Source organism: Ranitomeya imitator, chromosome 5 (genome assembly GCF_032444005.1).
Source record: "Ranitomeya imitator isolate aRanImi1 chromosome 5, aRanImi1.pri, whole genome shotgun sequence".
NCBI lineage: Eukaryota > Metazoa > Chordata > Amphibia > Anura > Dendrobatidae > Ranitomeya > Ranitomeya imitator.
Window position 1 is genome coordinate 295,509,269 of NC_091286.1, and position 14,620 is coordinate 295,523,888.

Consider the following 14,620-nt stretch of genomic DNA (forward strand, 5'->3'; position numbering starts at 1 on the left):
GCAGGAACAATACAGATCTGCTTCAGTGACCATCGTAAATCCATGATTATGTTTGGTGTAGTCAGGATTTGGACCCACCAGTCACCTGAGCCCCATGGATAAGTTTGTGGGGGCCAGGAATGGGACCTGCCAGTCGACTGGTTCCATGGAGATATTCGGAGAAGCCAGGTTTTGACCCTCAAGTCAACTGGCCTTGTACCTCAGTGGACTGTCCTCTTCCTAAGCTTGTCGTTACCACCTCACTGTGAGTGTGCAACAGCTGGGGTAGTCAGCACTGGAAGCTCCAAAGTCACAGCTGCTCTTAAACTGGTGAGTCAGCAGAAGGGTGAGACTCTAATGTGCACCATCATGGGTATTTAGCTGGAATTGTTCTATGTGTTATTTGCCTATTTTGTTGTTCAATAATGTATTGCAACAATGTTTTACCATCCCCCTTTGTTGTCTGAAGTATTAAGCCCATAGTGAAGTGAGAGTGGGCGTTCGTGTGGATGATCCCTGGCCCAAGTGGTTTTGGCTAGCGGACCACGGCACCTGCTGACCACCATGTCTCCATATGGGGCTGAAGAACCATGTGTGACTTTTGCTCCATTCATTGTATATAGGACAGCTGGAAAACAGCCGAATGCTCTACACGGTAGTCCCATAGACAATAAATGGAGCAGAGGATGAGCATGCACACCTCCGCTCTATTCAAGACAGTGCTGCAGGGATAACTTTTTTTTTTTAGAAATAACACCTTAAAAAGGAGATAATTTTCTGATAGTTTTCCCATGCTGTCAAAAGTTCACCGCGTCAGGTGGGGAGTCTGATGTCACTGAGCATGCGCAGACTCCCCGCCTGACCCGTGGTGAACTAACAGCTTGGAAAAATGTTCCAAAATTTTACCATGCTAATGAGTTCAAGTACGGTCAGGTGGGGAGACTGCGCAGGCAGCTTTTCATTCATTATACAGTGGTTTACAGTCTGGGCGGTAGCATTAGCAGTGCTCCCGGTTATAAACTATTTAGCCCCTTGAGATGGATTGCAGCGTGGGACTAGACTGTACGGCGGACAGGTATGGGATATTGTTGCTTTTGTATTTTGGAGTTTTTCCAGAAGAACTTGGGCTTTGCTTCGATTGAGAGTGGAATAAAGATGCTAAACCTGTGTGTTTAATTATTTCATTAAAATACTTTATTCTGCATGTGTATTTTTTAACCCTTTCATACTAGTGGATTAATAATGGATAGGTATCTTATTGACACCTCTCCATTATTAACTGGGCTTAATGTCACCTTACAATAGCAAGGTGACATTAACCCCTTATTACCCCGTATGCCACTGCCACAAGGCAATGGAAAGAGAGAGGCTAAGTGCCGAAATAGGTGCATCTTACAGATGCGCCTTTCTGGGGTGGCTAACGGCAGATTTTTTTTAGCCAGGGGGGCCAATAACCATGGTCCCTCTCTAGGCTATTAATATCTGCCCTCAGTCACTGGCTTTCCCTCTCTGGTGGAGAAAACTGCGCGGGAGCCCACGCCAGTTTTTTCCGTTATTTAATTTAACACCTACAGCTCCAAAATTTTACACACACACTACTAACATTATTAGTGAGGAACATATAAAAATCTAACGGATATGCAATGGTTTACTGTATGTAAACCATATCTCATATCTTGTTGGGTTCTGTAATGATTTAACAAAAGCCGCCAAATGAATTATCGGCTATTCTGCTATCTATCTCTGTATGAAGTATAAATATATATATATATATATATATATATATATATATATATATATATACTGTATGTATATGTGTCTCACTGACATATATACACTGCTCAAAAAAATAAAGGGAACACTAAAATACCACATCCAAGATATCACTGAATGAAATATTTCAGTTGCAAATCTTTATTCATTACATAGTGGAATGTGTTCAGAACAATAAAACATAAAAATGATCAATGTAAATCAAAATGAATATCCCATGGAGGTCTGTATTTGGAATGATACTCAAAATCAAAGTGGAAAATCAAATTACAGGCTGATCCAACTTCAGGGGAAATGCCTGAAGACAAGGAAATGACGTTCAGTTGTGTGTATGTTGCCTCCATATGCCTGCATAACCCCCCTACTGTACAACTCCTGGGCATGCGCCTGATGAGGTGGCAGATGGTCTCCTAAGGCAGGGGTCCCCAACTCCAGTCCTCAAGGCCCACCAACAGGTCATGTTTTTAGGATTTCCTTTGCATTGCACAGGTGATGCAATTATTACCTGGGCAAGACTAAGGAAATCCTGAAAAGATGACATGTTGGTGGGCCTTGAGGACTGGAGTTGGGGACCCCTGTCCTAAGGGATTCCTTCACAGACTTAGACTAAAGCATCCGCCAACTCCTGGACAGTCTGTGGTTCAATGTGACGTTGGTGGATGGTGCGAGACATGATGTCCCCGATGTGTTCAATCCAGAGGCGTAGCTAGGGTTTTGGTCCAGGGGGGGGGGGGGGCGAAGCTTTTGAGTGGGCCCCTACCAGGTAACCTTGATTACAACTCGGTGACGCACCTTAATAGTGGAGGAGAACCTTAGCAGATGACCGCGCTTTACTGAAGATAATCTCTATATAAAGACCAATATGGATATTACCGCCATATGGTCAGTGGTAGATATCAGCCCTACAGAACATAGATCACAGCACAGTTACAGATAATGTCTTACCGCTGACGTCCTTTCTGATGAATCGTTCATTTTTCCCGTCTTTTCCATCTGGCCAAGACCGACATGACAACTTCTTCCAGCAACGACACCTGCAAAGAATACAACAAAGACACGTTTCACTTCTCATATTCCAGCCCCATCACCATCTATTCCCAACCTGCACAAACTGCTCATCCTGCTGATACCCCAATACTGAGCCGCTACTGCCGTATGTGTCTCTCTCTATTCCTACCCCTGATACACCAATACTGAGCCGCTGCTGCCGTATGTGACCCTATTACTGCACCTGATACCCCAATACTGAGCTGTTGCTGCCGTATGTGTCCCTATTACTGCCCCTGATACCCCAATACTGAGCCACTGTTGCCATATGTGTCCCTATTACTGCCCCTGATACCTCAATACTGAGCCTCTGCTGCCGTATGTGACCTTACTACCCCTGATACCCCAATACTGAGCCTCTGCTGCCGTATGTGTCCCTATTACTGCACCTGATACCCCAATACTGAGCCGCTGCTGCCGTATGTGTCCCTATTACTGCACCTGATACCCCAATACTGAGCCGCTGCTGCCGTATGTGTCCCTATTACAGCACCTGCTGTGTGGTTCTCTGTGCCCTCTAAATTCTACAATATAGTAATGCCGGGTGCAAGTGCCCTAGAAAACAGTGCCCATATTTTGCCCCTAGAAAGTAATATTGCCCTGTGTGCCCCTTTGATAGCCACAGTAACCTGAGTTCCCCTATAACAATAATGGTACCGTCACACTAGACGATATCGCTAGCGATCCGTGACGTTGCAGCGTCCTCGCTAGCGATATCGTCCAGTGTGACAGGCAGCAGCGATCAGGCCCCTGCTGTGCTGTCGCTGGTCGGGGAAGAAAGTCCAGAACTTTATTTGGTCGCTGGACTCCCCGCAGACATCGCTGAATCGGCGTGTGTGACACCGATTCAGCAATGTCTTCGCTGGTAACCAGGGTAAACATCGGGTAACTAAGCGCAGGGCCGCGCTTAGTAACCCGATGTTTACCCTGGTTACCATCCTAAAAGTAAAAAAAAACAAACACTACATACTTACCTACAGCCGTCTGTCCTCCAGCGCTGTGCTCTGCACTCCTCCTGTACTGGCTGTGAGCGTCGGTCAGCCGGAAAGCAGAGCGGTGACGTCACCGCTCTGCTTTCCGGCCGCTGTGCTCACACAGCCAGCACAGGAGGAGTGCAGAGCACAGCGCTGGAGGACAGACGGCTGTAGGTAAGTATGTAGTGTTTTTTTTTTTTTTACTTTTAGGATGGTAACCAGGGTAAACATCGGGTTACTAAGCGCGGCCCTGCGCTTAGTTACCCGATGTTTACCCTGGTTACCGGCATCGTTGGTCGCTGGAGAGCGGTCTGTGTGACAGCTCTCCAGCGACCAAAAAGCGACGCTGCAGCGATCCGGATCGTTGTCGTTTTCGCTGCAGCGTCGCTAAGTGTGACGGTACCTTAAGTGCCCACTTTACATTTACACAGCATGATGCTCTCTTATACACAGTATAATGCCCCCTCACCGTATAGTACCACCCACACAGTATACTGGCTCCTTAGTAGCCCCCAAACTGTTTGTGGGTCCAACATTGTATAATGACCCCACACAGTAATCTCCATACTGTATGATGGCCCCCTAGATAGGCTCCATATACAGTAGCATAATGCACCAAATAGTCCACAATATAGTATAATGCACTCCCCATAGGCAGACTCTATAGCATAAGCCAGCCCCCATAGGCAGACACTCTAATAAGGCAGCACCCCCATATAAGCAGACCCTGTAATAAGGCAGTACCCCCATAGGCAGACTCTGTAGTATAAGGCAGCACCCCTATAGTCAGGCCCTGTAATAAGGCAGCCCCCATAGTCAGACCCTGTAATAAGGCAGCCCCCATAGTCAGACCCTGTAATAAGGCAGCACCCCCATAGTCAGACCCTGTAATATGGCAGACCCCATAGTCAGACCCTGTAATAAGGCATCACCCCCATAGTCAGACCCTGTAATGAGGCAGCACCCCCATAGTCAGACCCTTTAATAAGGCAGCCCCCTATAGGTAGACCCTGTAATAAGGCAGCCCCCCAAAGGGAGACCCAGTAATAAGGCAGCCCCCCTATAGGCAGACTCTGTAATAAGGCAGCACCCCTTTAGGCAGATCCTGTAATAAGGCAGCCCCCATAGTCAGACCCTGTAATTAGGCAGCGCCCATAGTCAGACCCTGTAATAAGGCATCCCCCATAGGCAGACCCTGTAATAAGGCAGCACCCCTATAGGCAGACCCTGTAATAAGGCAGTCCCCCGTAGGCAGACCCTGTAATAAGGCAGCACCCTTATAAGCAGACCCTGTAATAAGGTAGCACCCCCATAGTCAGACCCTGTAATGAGGCAGCACCCCTACAGTCAGACCCTGTAATAAGGCAGCCCCCATAGTCAGACCCAGTAATAAGGCAGCCCACATAGTCAGACCCTGTAATAAGGCAGCAGCACCAATTAAAAAATAAATACTCACCTCTCTTCATCCTGGTTCCTGCGCTGCTCCCGATGATCTCCTGACAGCGGGCCCCGGGGTCATCGCGCCCGCTGTCAGTGTCGGCGACGATGGGAGAAGGAGCGCAGTGCTCCTCCCATCATTACGATCAGCTGTATCGGCTAAATGCCGCTACAGCTGATCTTCCGATGACGGCGGGAGGCCCAATGCTCAAGAGGAAGACTGTATGAAGTATTATCCTTTCAACAAACTTTGCATCAGTAACTTTGTGAGTACATGAGGAATAACAGTATTACTGACCACTATATCAGTTGTACGACCTGGCCATAATTTTGTACAATTGTTTTTAGGAAAAACAATTGTCATTTGGATTGTGAATGCAGAATTAAAAACCTGAGAATGTCAAAGAAGCGTCACATTAAATCAGCTGTATTTGAACATTTCTCCATCACTCAAGATAGAAAACATTATGTCTGTCAGTGTATGACAAATGATCCAGATGAAAACAAATGCTGTGAATCCAAGATCAGTGCATATTCAGGCAAAGGTAAAAATGCAATAATATGTGTTATCCTTTAATAAAGTATTTATGAAAGATAAAAATGCTCCTACCAGAGCTTCTAATCTAAAGAGACATTTACAGTGCTTTCATCCAGAAGTACTGAAAGCAGTGGATGAGAAAGACTGCATCCAAACCAATGAACCAGTGCCCAGCTCTTCCAGCCAAACAAAGGAGCAGAGAACTTTGCAGCCATCAGTTGCAAGATATTTTGTCAGTGACAAAGTTACTGTGACAATGACAGTAGATACATTTAAAAAACAGATCATAGAGCTTGTTGTAAAGGATAGTGTGCCTATTTCATTATTTTCACGACCAGCTTTTATGTGTCTGAATGGGGAAATGGCCCGCAAGCTTGGTGTTTCTCTGGAGAGAGTATTAGAAAATTAGTAATCGAAGAAGCTTTTAAACAAAAGGAAGAACTTAAAAAAATCTCAAGGGATGCTTTCTGTTTCTTAAAATAGATGCCTACACACGTCACAGATTGAACTATTTTGCCATCAATGTCCGATTTGTTTGTGACAAAAATGAAATAGACATTGGCAGTAAAAGACACCAAAGCTCATCACACCAGTGAGTTTCTCCAGTTCTTGGTGGAAAAGGTTCTGCAAGACTATGAACTTAAAAAAGAGCAAGTTCTTTCTGTCATAACTGACAATGCTTCAAATATGATAAGTACTATTAAGCTAATGAATGAGAGTAATGATGGTGACCAGCAGCTAGAAGAACATTCTGGGTCCACAGACACAGAAATGTTTGAAATAGAGGAACACAGTATTGTAACTGAGGAGCAAACTGAAGTTGCTTCAGATGAACAGCAACATGATCGTTTAGATCAGGGGTCCCCAACTCCAGTCCTCAAGGCCCACCAACATGTCATGTTTTCAGGATTTCCTTAGTCTTGTCCAGGTAATAATTGCATCACCTGTGCAATGCAAAGGAAATCCTGAAAACATGACCTGTTGGTGGGCCTTGAGGACTGGAGTTGGGGACCCCTGGTTTAGATGATCTTGTTGAAACTGTGTCAATACGTTCTTTCATTCATCACATGCGCTGTGTTGTGCATATGCTACAGCTGGCTATAAGAGACAGTCTGCAAGAAGGACATGCTGCTGCACTGATTGGCAAGGTGAGAAAATTGGCTACTGTTGCCAGAACCCCTAAAGTTGACTTAATTTTGAAGAGACATGCTGGAAAAGGGGCAATTATTGATCAAGCCACACGATGGGGCAGTACTTACCTAATGATTCAGCGCTTGGTTGAACTGAAAACCTTTCTTGTAGACATTGCTAACCCTCAACTGATGCTAAATGAAAGTCAGTGGAATCAGGTGACTGAGCTGGAAAAATTGCTAGAGCACCCATTTACAGTGACTAAAAAATTACAAGCAGAGGACTTAACTCCAGGTATTTTCTTAAAGGAGTGGAAGAACCTGATGTTTCGCCTGTCCCAAAGAGGAGGGTTAATTGCAAGTGGCATTGCTACATAAATGAAACGGAGAGAGGAGCTACTATTACAAAATAACATTTTTTTGGCAGCTGTTTATGTAGACCCAATGCATCGGATTCTTCTAGATGATCAACAAGTAACTAAAGGAAAAGAAGCTCTGTTTGAAATAGCAGTAAGGATGAAAGGGTTGCAGAACAGTCAGGAGGAACAAGAAGAATTTGGTCGTCCTGCCACATCTTCACCCTCATCAACTGATCAACAATTTAATTTCGAAAAATATTTGGATCACATGGACCGTGCAAAGCGTTCCCGCATAGAAGAGTCATCCCCATCAAAGAACACAGCCAGTACATTTCAGCAGAATTTTTAATGTGCACTAAAAGAAATTGAGAAATTTGACCGTTCATCAAAAATAACAGTGCAACAAGCGATTCCTCTGTATCCTGACATTGTCAGAGATGTTGCCCGAGTGGTTACTGCTTTGCCACCAACCCAAGTTAGTGTAGAGAGGTTGTTCTCTGCTCTCAAAATAATTAGATCAGATTTGAGGGCATCCATGAAGGAGGATCTGACAGAGGCAATACTTTTTCTGAGGACAAATTTATACATTTCTTCTTATTAACTGCATAACAGTGTTTATTGCATATTTACTTACAAGAGTTTAGAAAAGTTTATAAAAGTTATTTGCTATATTCTAATTGTATTCTAATAAATATAGTTTTTGCTCTAACTGGTCTGATTACTTATATGATGATGAGAAAATGAATAAGCACGATGTTGACAACAGTAAATTTATTGTTACGAATTGGCCATTTATGAAGGAGTCGGAGCCGGAGTCGGAACCTGATAAAATACAGGAGTCGGAGTCGCAACTGTGGCTTACCGACTCCACAGCCCTGGTGGTATCTGCAGTGTACAGAGCAGTGTTGGAGCCCCTCAGGGTACAGTGCTGTCGCCTTTTATTTTCACATCGTATACAGCTGACTTTCAGTGTAAATCAGATTTTTGTTATTCCAAAAATTCTCAGATGACTCAGTGATTGTAGGGGGAATTGTGGGGGGCTGGGGGGAGGTGGAATATGGAAGGGTGGTTTCTGACTTTGTGGATTGGTGCCGGACTGTCTAGAACTAAATGTAAAAAAAACAAGGAGTTGGGGGTGAGCTATAGAAGGAAAAAGGAGGATTACTTACCGATCACTATTGCTGGCCAGGAGGTTGAGACCGTTGAGAGCTACAAATATTTGGGGGTTCACCTTAACAGTAAACTCGATTGGAGGTGTCCGCAGCAGCTTTCCATACATTTACAGTACAATGTATACGTATACATAGTATATTGCCCAGCTACGTAGTATATTGCCCAGTCACGTAGTATTCAGCACAGACACGTAGTATATTGCACAGAGCCATGTAGTATATTGCCCAGCCACGTAGTATATTGCCCAGCCACGTAGTATATTGCCCAGCCACGTAGTATATGGCCCAGCCACGTAGTATATTGCCCAGTCACGTAGTATATTGCCCAGCCACGTAATATATTGCCCAGTCACGTAGTATATTGTCCAGCCACGTAATATATTGCCCAGTCACGTAGTATATTGTCCAGTCACATAGTATACAGCACAGAGCCACGTAGTATATAGCCCAGTCACGTAGTATATAGCACAGCCCACGCAGTATTTAACAGTGGCCACGTAATATATAGCACAGACCACGGAGTATATCACACAGCCCACATAGTATATAACACTGCCTATGTAGTATACAGCACAGAGCCACGCGGTATGTAACACAGCCCACGTAGTATACAGCAGTGTGGGCACCATATTCCTGTTAAAAAAAAATAAGTAAAATAAAAATAGTTATATACTCACCTCGTGGGGTCCAGCGGAGCTCCGGCGATAGGCGCGCGGCTGCCGCCATCTTCCGTTCCCAGGATGCATTGCGAAATTACACAGATGATTTAGCGGTCTCGCGAGACCGCTAAGTCTTCTGGGTAATTTCGCAATTCATCGCCGGGAACGGAAGATGGCGGCCGGCTCTGTGTACAACGGAGGGTGAGTATAGCATGTTTTGTTTTTATTTTTAATACATTTTTTACTATTGATGCCGCATAGGCAGCATCAATAGTAAAAAGTTGGGGACACACAGGGTTAACAGCGGCGGTAACGGAGTGCGTTACCCGCGGCATAACACGGTCTGTTACCGCCGTCATTAACCCTGAGTTAGCGCTTAGCGGTCACCGGAGGGGAGTATGCGGGCGCTGGGTAGTGACTGCGGGGAGCAAGGAGCGGCCATTTTCTTCCGGACTGTGCCCGTCGCTGATTGGTCGTGGCTGTTTTGCAGTGACCAATCAGCGACTTGGATTTCCATGATAGACAGAGGCCGCGACCAATGAATATCCGTGACAGACAGAAGGACAGACAGACGGAAGTGACCCTTAGACAATTATATTGTATATATATACAAAACAACTGACCAGCACTTCCTAAGTGTGAACATGTGTAAGCTGCCAGACTGCATTATATGGAAAAAAGAAAGCACAGTAGCACTATGTATAAGTTTAGGCCATGTGAAAACACAGAAAAACATTGAAAACATATCATCTAGATTTTAATACTCAAAAATTTTTTTCCACAAAAATGTTTTAAACGTACTTGTGTGTGTGTGTGTTTTGACGAATATTTCCTTTGAAAACCATGTGTAAGGCTATTTGCAGACGTTCAGGATTTCTGAAATTTTCTGCAAGAAATCTGCATGCGTTTTTTGCACGTTTTTGACGCATCTTTTTAGCGTTTTTTCCGGACATTTCCCAATGCAGTTTATAGTGGGAAATCCGCAAAAAAAACCCGCAAAATTAATGAACATGCTGCGTTTTTTACCGCGATGCGTTTTTTTTTCGCGGAAAAAAACACATCATGTGCACAAAACATGCGGAATTCATTCTAAATGATGGGATGCATATTGTATGTTTTTTTTGCAGTTTTATAGCGTTTTTATTGCAAAAAAACACGAAAAATCAGCAACGTGTGCACACAGCCATAATGATATAGAAGAACTGCTGTATGTACGAGCTCATGTTAAAATCGCATTGCAGTCTGGTAGCAATCGCACTGCACTCGGATGTAAATCGGATGCTGGGTGTGAGAAATCACATTGTACTCGCATGACACTCGTCTGTTTTTTCGGTCCAGATTATGGACCGTTTTTCTTAGGGCAGAGTCACACTGCCGTATTTCTCGTGCGAGAATCGCATCGCACTGCACGGACTGGCCGCACCGAGGTGGACAGCCAGTACGCGGGTTACAATGCGATTCTCGCAGGAGAAATACGGCAGTCAGTCTCTGTCCTTACATATGGGTATGTACCCTATGTCAGAGGCTCCCAGTCAATGGGAACTTCTAGGGCACCAGATTCTGGGCACTCGGGGAATTAGGGGGAGGGCACTACTAGTTCCTGTCACACTGTACCCCAATGCTGCACTTCATGTCTCCAAACTTGGATTTATGCAGACGACTCTTCAGTACTGGTCATACTTTGTGTTTGCTTGTCTGCTCCCAATAAAGCTGATTGAAATACCCAGCCATGTACACAGTAGGCATTGTGGGCAGAACAGTAGGATGACTGCTCATGCGCCACATGCACGCGCGGCACTCGCGTCCGCACAGCCGCGTGCACCTGGTGCATGCGCAGTAGCTATGGCTAATGCGCGCCGCCCGAGGCTGCACGGCCGCGCGCACCTGGTGCATGCGCAGTAGGTAGGGCTACTGCGCGCCGCCCGAGGCTGTAATAGCAGGTGGGCGGGTGCTCTCCCAGCGAAACACGCCCCAACCCCCTTCTCGTTTTGGCAGCATGCATAGACAGCAGACACTGCTACCGGTATTAACCCTTTAGGGGGGCCAACACTGCTACCGGTATTAACCCTTTGGGGGGCCAACACTGCTACCGGTATTAACCCTTTGGGGGGGCCAACACTGCTACCGGTATTAACCCTTTAGGGAGGGCCAACACTGCTACCGGTATTAACCCTTTGGGGGCCAACACTGCTACCGGTATTAACCCTTTGGGGGGCCAACACTGCTACCGGTATTAACCCTTTGGGGGCCAACACTGCTACCGGTATTAACCCTTTGGGGGGGCCAACACTGCTACCAGTATTAACCCTTTGGGGGGGCCAACACTGCTACCGGTATTAACCCTATGGGGGGCCAACACTGCTACCGGTATTAACCCTTTAGGGGGGCCAACATTACTACCGGTATTAACCCTTTAGGGGGGGCTAACACTGCTAACAGTATTAACCCTTGGGGGGCCAACAATGCTACCGGTATTAACCCTTTAGGGGGGCCAACACTGCTACCGGTATTAACCCTTTAGGGGGGCCAACACTGCTACCGGTATTAACACTTTAGGGGGGGCCAACATTACTACCGGTATTAACCCTTTAGGGGGCCAACACTGTAACCAGTATTAACCCTTTAGGGGGGCCAACACTGCTACCGGTATTAACCCTTTAGGGGGGGCCAACACTGCTACCGGTATTAACCCTTAGGGGGCCAACATTACTACCGGTATTAACCCTTTAGGGGGGTGCCAACACTGCTACCGGTATTAACCCTTTAGGGGGGCAACACTGCTACCGGTATTAACCCTTTAAGGGGCCAACACTGCTACCGATATTAACCCTTTAGGGGGGTAACACTGCTACCGGTATTAACCCTTTAGGGGGGCCATCACTGCTACCGGTATTAACCCTTTAGGGGGGAGAGGGCGCGGAGTGGCTCAGAGAGGGGGGCAGGGCGTGGGGGGGTCAGACTGCGAACACTGCTACCGGTATTAACTTTTTAGGGGGGAGAGGGCGCGGGGGCTCGGGGGGGGGCAGAGCGTTGGGGGGTCAGACAGGGGGGGCAGGGCACGGAGGGCTCAGAGAGGGGGGAGAGGGTGCGGGGGGCTCGGAGAGGGGGGAGAGGGCGTGGGGGGCTCAGAGAGTGGGGAGAGGGCACGGTGGGTCTAAGATGGGGGAGAAAGGGCATGGGGACTCAGAGAGGGGGAGAGGACGCGGGGGGCTCACAGAGGGGGGAGAGGGCGCGGGGGGCTCAGAGAGCGGGACAGGGCACGGGGGGCTGTGTATGGATGGATAGGGGGTCCCTTATGGTGGGGGCCCATGTATGGATGGATAGGGGGTCCCTTATGGCGGGGGCCTGTGTATGGATGGATAGGGGGTCCCTTATGGCGGGGGTCCGTGTATGGATAGTTAGAGGGGTCTGTGTATGGATAGTTAGGGGAGTCCGTGTATGGATAGATCGGAGGGGCCTGTGTACAGATAGATGGGGAGCCTATGCACAGATAGATGGGTGGATGAAGGCTTCCAGACAGCTGAATCATTTTGCACATGCGTAGAATTGTGCGAGCTGACCTTACTCTATCCCCATGATAGCACCACGGAGAGAGGGGTCCGCCCCCAGGGACAGGAAACCTACAGGTGAAAAAGGGCGTACCTCTCTCCCACATCAGTTGGTTTCCTGTCCCTGATGGGGAACCTACAGCACGTACCTGAAGGATCTTCGTGGGAATCCAGGGGCCGGTCCAGACCTGAAGGATCTTCGTGGGATTCCAGGGGACGGTCCAGTCGTTTCCTGACAGGGGGCGCCCTGCCACGGCTGGGTTGAGCGGGTTTTTGCTCCCCCCCTTCTCCCTTCCCTGAAGCACCACCGCTGGGGTCGGCGGGCCTTATAGGTGACTGTAAAGGGGGAGGCAGTGAAGAGGATCAAGCCTGCCTTCCCCACAGTAAAAAAAAAAAAAAAGGGGGAGGAAGGAGGAGGTGGCGGCGGTCACCAAAATAGCCTCTGTACCAAGGCACAGCGGTTCATTTTGGTAGCGGTTGCTACTTTTCCATGAGGTCCCAGACAAAGCCGGATGGAGGCCGGGGGGCCGGAGCGACATGTGGGACCGCTGAAACGCCGGCGCCATTGCCATCCGAACCGGAAGCTCCAAACAGGGCGCAGGCAGGCGCCGGCAGACAGAACGCTGAGGCCTCCCCGCTTATTTCTTCCCCTAATGTGAGTGCCCGTTGCCCGGGAAACCGGAAGTCAGGCGGGCGCATGCGCTGATTGCCACTTCCGCCGGCGGCGCAATCGATTAAAGAAGCGCTTTCAGGCGGGAGAACGTGGACAATTCAAACCTCCTTTGCACTAAACGCAGTGCGGAGGCCACTATGAGCGACAAGTAGCTGCAGGATGTGCAGGAGATCGTACAATTATCTCCTGAGCAAGCGCAGGTACAGCGCCAGCGCTCACAGCATCAGCGCAAGGAAAAGTCTTCCTCTCAACAGCGCAGCAGCAGCGGACGCTCAGATTCACAACGCAGCCGGGTTTCTGCAAAAACCACACGACCGGTGACGAATCCAGTGGTGGATATAGTCCCCAGGCCTGAGACGGTATCTCTTATCCACAGGGGGTGAGTGATGTGCGTGAAAGTGCTGAGTTTAATACGGGGTTACTCTTTCTCCTAAGGAAGAAAATGTACAGGCAAATCAAAGCACAAAGTATGTGCTATATGTTCAGAAGAGCTTCCTTCCTCCTGGGAGAAAAAGCTATGCAGCACTTGCATAGAGGAGACGATTCAGGAGGAATCCCCCGCATTTGCCGCAGACCTAAAATCATTAATAAGGAGTCAGGTGGAGAGTGCCCTCAAAGGCATTAAAACCTCAAAGAAAAAACGCAAAAAAAAGTCATAGATCCCCTGAATCTAGTGTGGACGAGTCGGAAAGCGAAATATCTGATTCTAGTGATTCATCAGCCTCTGACACCTCTTCGCTATCCTCACAAGGGGTACACAGTTGCTTCCCTATCGAAGAGACAGACGCCTTGGTAAAAGCCGTCAGGACATCAATAGGTCTGGTAGATGAACGCCCTAAAAAAACGGCGCAGGATATAATGTTCAGCGGTTTGGAACAAAAGAAAAGAAGAGCGTTCCCAATAAATAAAAAAATTCACTCTCTAATCAAGAGAGAATGGAAAAAAACAGACAAAAAAGTTCTCTTGACTCCCAAGAGAAAGTACCCTTTCGATGACCCAGCCTGCTCATCCTGGAGTAAGGCACCAAAATTAGATGTGGCCATAGCAAAGGCCTCTAAAAAGTTCACCTTACCCTTCGAGGACATGGGTACCTTAAAAGACCCGATGGACAAAAAAGCTGAGACTTTCTTGAAAAGCTTCTGGGAAGCGGCAGGGGGTGGACTAAAACCAGCCATCGCGGCCACTTGCATGGCCCGCGGCTTAATGTTGTGGCTCTAGCACGCATCGGTAGATTCAGCTAGATTAGCAGCCAGGTCAGCCTCCTTCTCAAACGCCGCAAGACGTGCCATGTGGCTAAAGTGTTGGCCAGAGGATTTGCAAACGAAAGCGAA